Source organism: Leptonychotes weddellii, chromosome 6, assembly GCF_054177405.1.
Source record: "Leptonychotes weddellii isolate Sample4059 chromosome 6, ASM5417740v2, whole genome shotgun sequence".
In the NCBI taxonomy this organism is placed as follows: Eukaryota; Metazoa; Chordata; class Mammalia; order Carnivora; family Phocidae; genus Leptonychotes; species Leptonychotes weddellii.
In genome coordinates this window covers 29,208,711-29,222,358 of record NC_138374.1, presented here as the reverse complement: position 1 = coordinate 29,222,358, position 13,648 = coordinate 29,208,711, and the positions used below count along the sequence as shown (strand labels likewise).

The following is a 13,648-nucleotide window of genomic DNA, read 5'->3' as shown; positions in this document are numbered from 1 at the left end:
GAGGGTGGGGTGAAGACTGAAGGGAAATTTGGGGTGGGAAGAAATGATCACCAGCGTTAAGTGGCGGGATACTTTGTTAAGATGTTAATTAAAGCAGGTTCCCAATCTTCACTTGTTGAAATTACCCAAGCTGCTCTGAAGCATAGAGTAATGAGGAAGAAATAAAGGGGTACCTTTGAGGGCCAGGAAAGAGCAAAAATTCTGGAGCACTGGGAAGGGGATGGAGGTTGGGGGGCCATGGGTAGGAGGGACTCTTGCTTGTTCTGTGGTTGTGTCCTGGTAGGTAACCTCAGAAAAGGAGGTTGTATGGTGCCTTGGGGAGCCTCCACACTAGGTACCAGGGCTTCTAGCTGAGGCAAAGCCCCCTCTCAGCCCTATCCCATTCAGGCTTAGCATTGGAACAGAAAGCCTGTCACATTTCAAGTTGGGCAGTGAGAATATCACTAGCGATATTGGGCAGGTGAGAGATTAGAAGTCCTTCCCCCATTTTCTGATACATGCGCTTCTCCCAAATTCTGGTGTAAACCACAATTATGATTGTGATGGACTTTCTTGCCAGCTCAGAGGGAGCTAATATGGGCCTTAAACTGATACAAAGAAAATAAAGATAAGAAAAATATTTGGACACCTAAGTGTCATGGCGTAAGATTGATTCTGTCCCATGCATAAATGAGACAAAAAGAAGAATATGACAAGGTTTCTGCAGGGGCCCAAGCAATGTAACATAGCTATAATAAATCATGGCATATTATTAGCTGTTTGGGAGCATTGCTGTCTCTTTTTCACAGTTTTTTTTCCAGGCTAGGGCAGTTAAATAGAGGAGGGGGAAATAATTATTTTCCTCATTGATTCTGTTCTAGCTTGCTCCCATTTCATAACACAAAGCATAGTAACAAATAACTGTACATGTGGTAAAAATTTATGTATAAGTCAAGTATTAATGAAGTATTCTCTGGTAATTCCTTCTGCCTTGCCCTAATCATATATATCATTTGAGCATATTCTGCAAAATCCATGTTACTCATCCTCTGGATTAGAGAGGCAGAAAAAGATTAGTTTGTGAGGCATTATGGCACACAGAGTACGGATCCTTTTGCTCCCCCATCCCTTCCTCCCACAGACACCTTTCTTAACTGGCAGCTTTCTCTTTGTCATTCCAGAGGCTTCCGAGCAGAGACCTCTATGCAATTTCTGTTTTTCCTCAAGGAATTATGGCGAACAGTCGAGTGGGTAGGCTTAGAGACATTTTCTATATATAGTCTGTATATCCTTGATTCTAAAACACTGGATAAAAACAGATTTTTATGTTTTGAAATTCAGAATGGGTCTTGCAATCAATGTCAAAAGCATCTGTCTGTTTCCAGGCAGAACTGTGAGTTATGCTGTGTTTGTCCTTGTGCACGAGCATGCTTAGTGTTGTGTGGAAGCTCTCTTTTCGTCTGATTGCCAGCTCAGATGAGTTATTTGTAATGGTATTTAATGCAGATGATTTTTATTTTTACATTTTATTTTATCTGATTAAATAATTTTTATTTTTTACCATAGGTATTCACTTTTTTTTTTTCATTTTATCTTTTCACTCATCCCCCACCTCCCACCCCTAGCCTCTGGCAACCACCTATCTCTTCTCTGTATTTATGAGTTTGTTTTTTTGTTTTATTTTGGATTCCACATACAAGAGAGATCATACAGTATTTGTCTTTCTCTGTCTAACTTATTACATTTAGCATAATGCCTTCGAAGTCCATCCATGTTGTCACAAATGGCAATATCCCATTCTTTTTTTTATGGCTGAATAATATTCCATCGTATTCTTTATCCATTCATCCATTGATGGATACTTATGTTGCTTTCATATCTTGGCTATTGTAAATAGTGGTGCAATGAACATGGGGTTGCAGATATCCTTTTGAGATATCCTTTTCATTTTCTTCAGATAAATACCTAGAAGTAGAATTGCTGGATCACATGGTAGTTCTATTTTTTATTTTTTGAGTAATCTCCCTACTGTTTTCCATGGTGGCTGCACCAATTTACATTCCTACCAACGGCGTGAACAAGGATTCCCCTTTCTCCACACCTTTTCCAACACTTGTCATTTCTTACGTTTTTTATAAGAGCCATTCCAACAGGCATGAGGTGATGTCTCACTGTGGTTTTGATTTGCATTTCCCTGGTGATTAAAAGATGCTCTTTTCATGTACCTGTTGTCCATTTGTATATCTTCTTGGGAAAAATGTCTATTCAGATCTTCTGCCATTTTAAAATCACATTGTTTTTTGCTGTTGAGTTGTATGAGTTCTTTATATATTTTGGATATCAGCCCTCTATCAGATATATGATTTGCAAATATTTTCTCTCATTTGATAGGTTGCCTTTTCATTTTGTAGATGGTTTCCTTTGCTGTGCAGAAGCTTTTTAGTTTGCTGTTGTCCCACTTGTTTATTTTTGGTTTTGTTGCCTTTGCTTTTGGTGGCACACTCAAAAAATCATCACCAAGGCCAATGTCAAGGAGCTTATTGCCTATGTTTTCTTCTAGGATTTTTATGATTTCAGGACTTGCATTCAAGTCTTTCACCCATTTTGAGTTAATTTTTGTGTATGTTGTAAGATAATGAATGAATTTCCTTCTTTTGCATGTGGCCGTCCAGTTTTACGAACAATTTCAGGTGAATTTTCATTTAATTCTAGACTCCCAATTGGCTTTTAAAGATTATAATTCATAAACCTAAACTCGTTTTTTTTTTTAAATGTGGAAGATTGCCTGTTATATGTCAAGCCATGAATTTAAAAAAGGGGATTGTCATATACTTTGGATTGGATCAGAAAACTTTCAGAGTTGGGAGAGATTCGTGTGACCAGTTCATGTGCTGATGAGTTTTACTTGGGAATGGTACATCTGTTGAAGCATTCTAGCTAACCTTTTCCCCTAAAGTTTTTATGAAAATGTTTAATATTTACTGGAAACAATATAAAAATGTATAAAGAAAAGTCAGTAAATGAATGCACAGATGATGCTCATTGGGGTAAGTTGTGCATGAACGGATCAGCGGCCTCACAGGAAAAGGAAAGGTGCTGTTTTGCATCAGGCCCTGGACTCTCTATGTGAGCATAACAATCTAATGATTAGAATTTTTTCTGGTAATTCCTGTGCCTGCCTGGGTTTCCAAATGCTAACGGCTCAGGTAAGAATACATACCATCCTTTCTCAAGATGGGGGAGGTATCAGATATGAATGAGATGGGGGGAGTAGGGAAACCCAGGGCCCTGGCAGGGGTGAGTGCTGGGACTGAGCTTCCAGGGTTGGGTTCATTTTGCTGGATCAGACCAGGGTTACTGTCTGGAGGCTGATAACATCATTTTCCTGCACCAAAACCAGATGTAGCAGTCAATTGTCTGGGAACCAAGGATTATTGTGTAAGCAGAATTGTGAAAGACCAGTTTGGGCAGGGAAATGCATAATCCTGTTGGTGACAGCTAGAAGACCTATTTCTTCTCACCTCAAACCAAGTCTCACCATAAGTAGGCTGAACATAATCATGACAACCTCCTGGCTATTTTGAGTGGCTATCCAGAAGGATAAGATATAAAAAGGATCTGATTTATATTTAATGTTTTTAATGGCAATTTGAGGAAGATCAGAATAGCCAACTCAAAATCAGCTATTTATTAAGCATATATGCTATGCAAAACACTGGATGAGGTGCTATGGGATATGAAAGGATATGGATGGGGAGGAGAGAAAAAGAATTTGCAGTCAGATTCAAGAATTTGAAGTCAATTCTAGGCTATATATACAAGATGTATTAAATATGAAAAGAAGCCAGCAATGCAAAGCATTAAACAAGTGCTAAGCAACTTGACATTTGTGAGAAGAGAATTGTGCTCTCAGAATTTGGAGGAGGAAGGCTTAGCTGGAAGACTAAAGATTTAAGGTTTGAAATAGACCTTGAAGGATGACCTGGCAGAACCACCTAGGCTAAGTAGTGCTGTCAAAAGTCTGAAAACCACTATTATCTTTTCCTGCTCTCCTATTTATTCAGGTTCTGCTGGCCCCCAGTGGATGAGGGGCCTAAAGTAAAGGAGAGCAGGATACCTGACTTTGGCTTTGTCTCCAGGGTTTGTCACCCCTGGCTGATCTCTGCAAAGGCGGAGGCAACATGCAAGCTTCCTGCTATGGACTGGCCTGGTATTGTGTGGGCTATTATTATCTTCAAAAACTGGGTGTGTGAGCCATGCTGTGAAAGTGTTGAGCATAAAATTCTAGAGGCCATGTGTTCTTTAAAAATTTCCCCTGCCCCCTAGGACCAGTGATGTCCAGAATTCAAAGACAGAGACTTACGCCCTTTGGAGTTTTGATTGCCTAGCAAGTACAATCCTGGGCACTTAGGGTTGGTAAAGTGTGGTAAATTTTTCTTAACTCCAACTTTTCTCCTTCTCAGAGCTACTTTAAGTTCTCTGGCAGTGTTCCCATTTAAGGGTGGCCCTCTGGAGAAACGTAGGCATTTTCCTTCCTTTTATTATTATTATTTTTTCAAATCTGGAATCAGCCGTCACTACTCCTTCCTGCCCTCCCCTGGTCCCAGAGTTTCTGACTTCTGCCTTCACACATTTGGAAACTTTTTGAGTCAGTGGAGAATCAACTTAGAGGCTTTTTTACTTTTAGACCAATGGGAATATTGTGTGTCATGGATAGAAAGATTTGAGTAATACAATTATCACATTGAGTCTATATAACAAGGCTATTTCCATGTCTTGGCATACAGCCCGAGTTAACTTTGCTTTGCTGGATGTAGATACAATGAATTTTGTTTGAACAAGAAATCATGTGTAACAAATGTTTTTGCAAAACTATGTCCATTTAGCAGTTACTTTAATAAATATGTTCTTCAGCAAGGGGTTTTTGTACAACAGCTGGGTTTTTAAACACCTATACAGTGTTTAACTTAACATTTTAAAAAATGAATACTTATTTTATTTTTTAAGATTTTATTTATTTATTTGAGAGAGAGAGAGAGAGAGCACGAGTGTGGGTGAGGGGTAGAGGGAGAGGGAGAAGCAGACTCTCCGCTGAGCAGGGAGCCCGATGTGGGGCTTGATCCCAAGACCCTGAGATCATGACCTGAGCCGGAGGCAGATGCTTAACCGACTGAACCACCCAGGTGCCCCTGAACTTTTAGAGTAGTTTTTGATTTACAGCGAAGTTGTGAAGGTAGTATAGAAAGTTCCCGTACACTTCATACCCAGTTCCCCCTGTTATTCACATCTTAAATTAGTGTGATACATTTGTTACAATCAATGAACCAATATGATACATTATTATTACTAAAGTTCATACTTTATTCAGATTTCCTTAGTTTTTATACAATGTCCCTTTTCTGTTCCAGGATCTCGTATTTCATTCAATCCTCATGTCTTCTTAGGCTCCTCTTGGTTGTGATATTTTCTCAGACTTTCCTTGTTTTTGATGACCTTGACAGTTTTGAAAAGTAGTGATCAGGTATTTTATAGAATGTTCCTCAATGGGGATTTGTCTGATGCCTTTCTCGTAATTATACTGGGGTTATACAGTTTTACCACAGAGGAAAAGTGCCATTTTTAACACATCACACCAAGGGCGTGCACTATCATCATCATCAGGATGATGTTGATGTTCTCTTGGTCACCTGCCTGAGGTAGTGTTTGTCAGGTTTCTCCACTGTGAAATCACTCTTTCTTCTTCCCTTCCCACAGTCCATTCTTTGGAAGGTAGTAACTATGTATAGCCCATGCTTAAGGAGTATTAGAGAGAGAGAACATATGTGCATGTGAGTGGAAGAGGGTGGGGCAGAGGGAGGGGGAGAGGGAGAATCTCAAGCAGAAACCCTGCTAAGCGGGGAACCTGATGCAGGGCTCAATCTCAGGACTCTGAGATCATAACCTGAGCCAAAATCAAGAGTCAGATGCTCAACTGACTAAGCCACCCAGGTGCCCCCAGTGAGGTTTTTCCATGCATTTGTAATACCTTTGGTACATTAGATTCCTTTGTTACAAACTACATTCCATTCTGGGTTCTTAACCTCCTGAATGATTTTTTTTTTTTTAATTTGTATACATTAAGTTTCATTCTTTGTCCTCTAAAGTTCTGTGAGTTTTGACAAATGCATATTGTCATGTATCTACCACTACATATTATACTGAGTAGTTTCACCACCCTAAAAATCCCCTATGTTTCACGTATTTAACCCTTTCTCCACCCCCAGTGAATTTCTGGCAACCACTGATCTATTTACCATCTCTATTTAAATTTAATGTTTAAAAAATATTTAAATTAAAAAAAAAATTTTAAGTTGGAATTTTTATAAACTGATTAGACTTTCATAGGTAAGGAGTACTTTTTTGGAAATGAACCTCTTTCACCTAAAAGAAGTTATAGCTGTTATTAGTTATCATACCTGATTTGGGGGACTGCCTCTTAAAGTAGCCATAAAATCTTACCCTTGTAATAAAGTGACAGTTCACTCATTGTTTCTGCAGACCTCTGAGATGTTTAGAGGAATCAGGACACTTGGGATTGGGGTAATAGGATGAAGAAGGTAAACAGGATGTTTCAACAGAAAATGTAAGAAATTTCAATTCATGCAGGGGAAGAGAGGGGTAGTTCTTGTAGCTCAGATAAGGGTGGTTATGAGTCGATTGTGAGATACTTGATGTAAACTATGATAATCCCTGAGCCACACAGGCTCCATCGAGCACTGGGGTCAGGTTACACATTGACCTGTAGTTTAGGATCTTCCTTTCAATTCTGCAAACTCCTTCTTGAGTATCTGCTCTGCTTGCAGTTGCTGTGATGTGTGCTTGAGGCCTGCCTTTTTCTGGTGCTACTGTTTGGCCACATACTTCCCTTTTGGAAAAGATGAACATTCTGCATCATGCAAGGGTTTTCTCTAGCTCAGGGTTCAGGACATTCCTCCCTGACTATTAAGGCTTATCCTGGAAAGTCATGGGTCATCTCAGGTCATTCTTCACTACCCATTCCCCTCTCTCAACATGGCCCCAGTCCCACAGCTGCTGTTGAACATATAGCATTGCTTTAAATTTGGGGAAGGGGAGGATGGGGAGATTCTTTGTGCTATAGGATGGAGGCCCAACTGAACCACCCAGGCATCCCATGTGTTTCTGTTTGATAAGCCATGTTTGATAGATTATCAAAGCATGATGTCAAATAGTGTCAAGAAAATTTCATATGATTTTCTGGATGCCTGGGTGGCTCAGTTGGTTAAGTGTCTGCCTTCGGCTCAGGTCATGATCCCAGGGTCCTGGGATGGAGCCCCTCATCAGGCTCCCTGCTCAGCAGGAAGCCTGCTTCTCCCTCTCCCTCTGCCTCTGCCTGACGCTCCCCCTGCTTGTGCTCTCTCTCTGTCAAATAAATAAATAAAATCTTTTTTTAAGAAAAAGAAAATTTCATATGATTTTCAAAATGTGCTGGCAAATTTTGTTTGCTGAATATTCATACACCAACACCAAATAGTACTGACTTAATATCTTGGTTTATATGGAGTGAAAGAAGATGGAGCTTGGGTCTATTGCTGGTGGAAAAAAAATGTATGAGTTCCTGAATTAGATCTGTCAATTGCCATATAAGATGTAACATTTTACCCCATGATTCTTAAAGTATTATGATTTACCATGCCTCTGGCATCCCTATCAATTAGAAAAACCCATTCTTTTATAGTCTCCTTTTAGCCTTGAAAGCAACCACAAGCAAGGACTGTTTAAAAAATATCAAAAGGACATTACATTACATCAAAATGACACGTTAGATATTATGAAGAACATTTTAGTATATTCAAATATAACAAGAGCTAAATGGATAAATACAGACATTCTTGGAATTGGAAAAATGTCATTTTTTTTTTAAAGATTTTATTTATTTATTTGAGAGAGAGAATGAGATAGAGAGAGCATGAGAGGGGGGAAGGTCAGAGGGAGAAGCAGACTCCCTGCTGAGCAGGGAGCCCAATGTGGGACTTGATCCTGGGACTCCAGGATCATGACCTGAGCCGAAGGCAGTTACTTAACCAACTGAGCCACCCAGGCGCCTGGAAAAATGTCATTTTTTACAATAGTTACCCATGGCATTTATTTTAAGATACATAAAACCAGAGTACCTCTTTTCATGAATTTTATCAATAGACTTCTGTTTTAATGAAGAATTAGAAACCGTGTAGAGACCAGAATGCCCATCCTCCACCCCATCCTACCAGCTACCTTCCCAGTCATGACCCACCAGTGATGCAGATGCTACCATCACTACTCTGTCCGAGTTATGTGATTCCTGCTTGCTGGGTCATTGTTGGGTATATAGAGAGTCCTTCAAGTTGTCAAACCACACTGTGGATATTGCACATTGGAGAGAGTGCCTGATTATTGCACTACAAACTGCACAGTGAATGTATTTTTCTGGCTTACACTGGTGTACCAGCTTTTTAGTTTTGACCAGTTTGTTGTTCAATTGCTTTTATTTGTCTTGCAGATGATCTCTTTCATCTGATTATTTGCTCCTTAAATGAAATGCTCAGCCTATTTTGTGATCATCATCTTGCCAGATTATAGCAATTTTTTTCATTGAACCTTGTCATCTTTCAGCCCCAAGCCAGTTTTGCATATGGCTTACTGACTCAGTGAGTATTCATCTGTGTTCTTTAAGTCCCTGGAGCAATTCCCTCATATAACTATTGCATATTATCAGATAATCTCCCATTTTTTGCCTGAGATTTTTTTTTTATCAGAAAATTTCAAACACACGAAGTAGAGAAAATAGTAAATCAAATCCCCATGTACACATCATCCAATTTCAGCAATGATCACCTTATCCCCACTCTTGTTTTAGCTGGGCCTTACCGCTGTCTCTTCTTTTTAATGCTCCTCCCAGATTTCTTTTGAACATATTTCAGTGTATATCTTCAAAAGATACGGGTTTCTGAAAAATTATAGACACAATACTATTAAACACCTTTAAAAATGAATAGTTTTTTAATATTATAAAATACGATTCAAGTAGTGTTCAAATTTCTTCAGTTGTGAAGTTTCTTTTAAATTGGTTGGAATCAGAATTTCATGGTCCAGATAGTACATTTGCTTAGTATATGTTTTAAATCTCTTTTATCCTATAGGTACCCCATCCTCTTTTGTCTTCCCTGACATTTATTTGTTAAAGAACTTGAATTGTTTTGTAGTATTTCCTCCAGACTAAATTTTACTGATTGTATTCCTGAAGTGTCTTCTAACTTGGTTTTCTGTGTCCTATATTTTCTGTAAACTGGTAGTTAGATTTGGAGGCTTCAGTTTTTTGGCAAGACCACTTCAGAAGGTGTGTGTGTGTGCTTCCCTCAGAAGGCCTTCAGTGAATGCTTGTACCTCCTTTTGTGACGTCAGCAGCCATTGACGGTTATTACTCAGCTTCAGCACTTTATTTGGTGTTTGTACAACAGTGATACTCTAATGCTATCAATTTTATGCTTTCATTATCTGGAATACTTCAAGAAGAAACCTTCCCTCATCAACTATTTGGTCGTCCTGTGGTACAATCTGTGTAGCAAAGGCATGCTGAGTGTTGATATTTCCCCCTTTCATTTGCTTTCCAAATAATGAATTGGTTCCAAAGATGAACAATGATTTCTTTAGATTATCATTATGAACATATAGGTATCAACATATCTGACGTGTTTTCATCCACTGGTTATTATTCCTTATTGCTGTTCAAATTTTTACTACTTTGGCTAGTAAGAGCTACTTGAAGTCAGCTCCTGAATCCATTTGACATAACCCTAGTAGTTTTAGATAGTGTCTTTGCTTTCTGATATGACAGAATATTCCAGTCTCATATACTTCCTGCCTCAGACTTGGAATCAGCCATTTTCCCCAAAGAGCTTTGGTTCATTTTAGTGGAAAATAGTATTTAGGGATCACAATCTTGTGCTGAAGTAGAAGGTGATAATTTAGTAAAGACCTACAGGGAATGAGGGAATGAGTTGTGTGGATATTTGGGAGAATAGCATTGTAGGCAGAAGAAACAGCAGGTGCAAAGACTATGAGCCTGGAACAGAGGGAGCAAGAAGAGGGAGGTAGTGGGAAAGAACGTCAGAGAGGTGGTGGGGAGAAGGCCAGGTAGGGCCTCATAGGCTGTCGGAAGGACTTGAGGTTTGCTTGGAGTAGATGGGAGCCATTGGAGGATTTTGAACAGAGGAATGACATAATCTTTTGTTTTAACTGAATCACTATGGGTGCTGGGTTAAGAATGGACTAAACAGGGTTTAAAGCAGAATCTGGGGGACCAGTGAGAAGGCTATCATAGTAAACCAGGTGAGCGGTAATGTGGCTTGGGCCAGTGTGGTAGTGGAGGTGATGAGAAGGAATCGGGATCAGGATATATTTTGAAAATGGAACCCACAAAATTTGCTAAAGGATTGGACTTGGATTGTGAGAAAAGAGAATTCAATGTGACTCCAAGGTTTATGGCCTGAGCTATAAATGAAATCGTAAAACATGATAATATGAGTAGCATCTCTTCTGTGGTTCTGTGCTATGTTTGGGGGGAGGGAGAAAAGAGGGGTCAGGTGAAGCCCTACAAGGACTAGATACTTAAGCAGAGTCACGAAGGATATGTAGGAGGACCAGGTGAACAAGAGGGGAAGAGCATTCTGAGCAAAGGGAGCAACAGAGGAAGTCGGAGGTTAAAGTTTGGAAAAGGGTGTCTTATGTCAGTTAACTTGTGTTGAGTCTAGAGTCCTGAAAGGACTGTGGGTTTGGAATTATGATTTGTTTCTGGAGTACAGGGATCTGGCAGGAAATGAGTCTAGAGAGGCAGAGGGGACCTTACATATTCCATGATAAGAATTTAAATTTTGCTTTATGGATGATAAGGAGACTAGAACTTTTTAAGCCTGGGAATAACATTATCAGGTATACACTTCAGAAAGATCATCTGGGCAGTTCAGTGAGAGAGATTGGAGGTATAAAAAAAGGAACCTTCAATCATTCTAAGAATTTATCAAAGATCCTTTTATCATTAAAAGAAAGGTAAATATCTTCACCCCTTTCTAAGAACTCCCTCTGTCCTTCTGAGTATAGTTTTTATTTTCTACTTCCTATTACAAATAGCAATAACATGAATAATGATGATAATTTTTTGTTCAGAAATAGGGTTTATTTTTTAAGATACATTTTCAGGCCTTTAAAAGACACACATAAACCCATCTGTTTTGTAATTATTCTTGGATGAATGAGAGGCAATATTTACTTAACTATGTAGTGTTTTCATATGCCAAGGAGGATGTGAACACCAGACAGTATGTTTTAACTGTAGCACAGAACATGTTACCATAAGAAGCATTTGACATTTAGTCAAAAGCTTCTCATAATTTGAGTTGGAGGCTAAAACCCTGATTCTATTACTGTATATTCAACTCGAGTGAACTTCAAATCTTTATGAGGTACTAGTTAATATAATGAGATTTTATCTCTTCTGGTTGAACCAGAAGTTGAGTACTTTACTCTTGATAGCTTCTCTCTCTGTGATGACATTGAAAGAGAAATGAGTCAGTTGTCAAAGTAACCTTTAGTCAATAATATGATGTCAAAATAGAACATGGTAGGAGTTGCTTTGAATTTTATTTTATTTTATTATTTTGAATTTTATTTTTGTTTGAAATAGAGAACTATTGCCTCAGTGCCCAGTGTGGGTGCTTGAGATGTTTGGTGTTTGTTGTTTGTTTCTCCCACCTAAACCTTCATCCGCTATGATCTTCCACTTGATCGTTCTTTTCTCCTTCTAGCTTTGATAGTCTGTTTTCCATTCTGTAGTTCACAGGGTATTTTGGGGACATGCTGTTTTTCAAATTTTTCTCCAAAACAGTCTTAACCCATTACAAAAATTGTTGATTTTTACAAATATCTCATTATCTTACTTAAAAATAATTTTACCACAATAAGATAAATGTCAAACCAATACTCTTTATTAGAGATGGAATCTAAACTGGCTCTGGAGAAGGCATCCATTGGATTTTTCATTTAGCATAATTAATTGTTAGTATAAAGGTAAAATCCTGTAACTATGAACCACATAGTAAGATAAAAGAAGAATTTTGTTGTACAGACTCAGATTTATTAAAACATCAAACATTTATTGAGCACATACTTGTGCCGGTCACTGTGCAAGTTAACAGAGATGCCCGAACTGAAAAGTCAGCCCCTGCCTTTATTAAAGTATCATGGAGAATATATTTTCTATATAGAGTCAAAAACAATTTGTAATGGTCACTAATTTAATGGTTTATATGAAGGGAAATGTCTTATGGTATAACTGGCTTTAGACACAAATTCTCATGTTAGAGAGGCAATGTAGAAAAAGCATGAAGTAAGAATCAGAAAACCATATCTACACCCCTGCTTTGCTGCTATTTATTCATTAATTCAAACATTTATTGAGAGTCTACACAGTGGATCAACTGTATTAGGTGCTGGGGAGCATGATAGCAAATAAGAGAGACCATGGTGCTCCCTGCTCGCACTCTCTCTCTCTCTCTCTCTCTCTGTGAACATGAGCAGATGGCTTAACTTTTCCTTGCCTCTAACCTTGGTTAGACTAGATGTCTGTGGTCTGTTCCCAAATCTAAAATGCTAAGGTTTGTTACAGCCTCATGGAGGGAGAATCTGCCCCAAGGGGCCTTGGGTCTTGAGTACTTACCTTCCTCTGGGAGGATTAGGTCTTGTCGCAATTTCAAAATAACATCGAATATACACAGTTTGAAAATGTTTTGGTCAGCCTCTCATCTGCATTTGGGTCATCTTGGCAAAGCCTGAGTGTGGCAATTCATGTTCATTAAGACTTCAGAGGTAGGAGGTTAAAGTTTGGGAAAGGTGGGGGCGCCTGGGTGGCTCAGTCATTAAGCGTCTGCCTTCCGCTCAGGTCATGATCCCAGGATCCTGGGATTGAGCCCCGCAACGGGCTCCCCGCTCTGCGGGAAGCCTGCTTTTCCCGCTCCCACTCCCCCTGCTTGTGTTCCCTCTCTAGCTGTGTCCCTCTGTCAAATAAATAAATTAAAAAAAAAAAAAAAAGTTTGGGAAAGGTGGACTACTTGCATCAGCACAGCTGGATAGCTGTTCCCAGCGAGCAGCCTCCTCTGCCTTTCCGCCAATAATGCAGCTCCTCCTGCCACAGCGTCCATCCGTGACAGGACCTGTTGCTCTTCTGGCCTAAATGAGCCTCGAAAACGGACTGCACATCAGAGGACCAGAGGGAATCGGCTTTCAGGGGCGGGAAGGACTGTTCTTGAGTCCCACAGTTTTTCCAGTGAGTATCAGGACACAAGCTTCTTGTTATCTGGTTTCAAAACTGCAATAAATAAATAGCTTTTTTTTTTCTTTTTTTTGCTTGCAGCCAAGATACATATCTCAAGGAGAAAAATGATTTCTGTAGCAAAGAGAGAGGGAAAGAGACATACTTGAACATACATTGCTTTAAGAATTACAACCGGGCAACTCTTCGTGGTCTTTAGGGAAATAAGCAGCTGGACTCAGCCAATCTCTTCTTTCCAGTCTAGTCAATGAAAGAGACATAGGGTTTGAGGTTCCTTCCGAAACGGGGCCGGCTAATTTAGCCCCTCCC

The 13,648-nt window shown here is 39.3% G+C and overlaps 1 long non-coding RNA gene across 1 annotated transcript; it reads right to left on the bottom strand.

The window, feature by feature from the left end:
* Positions 1-8,635: 8,635 nt before the first annotated feature.
* Positions 8,636-13,531, bottom strand: LOC145722164 (uncharacterized). The gene is made up of 2 exons (XR_014146241.1): positions 12,728-13,531; positions 8,636-8,962 (listed from the first exon to the last, which is right to left on the bottom strand). It is a non-coding gene; the product is annotated as an uncharacterized LOC145722164 (long non-coding RNA).
* Between the last annotated feature and the right edge of the window lie 117 nt (positions 13,532-13,648).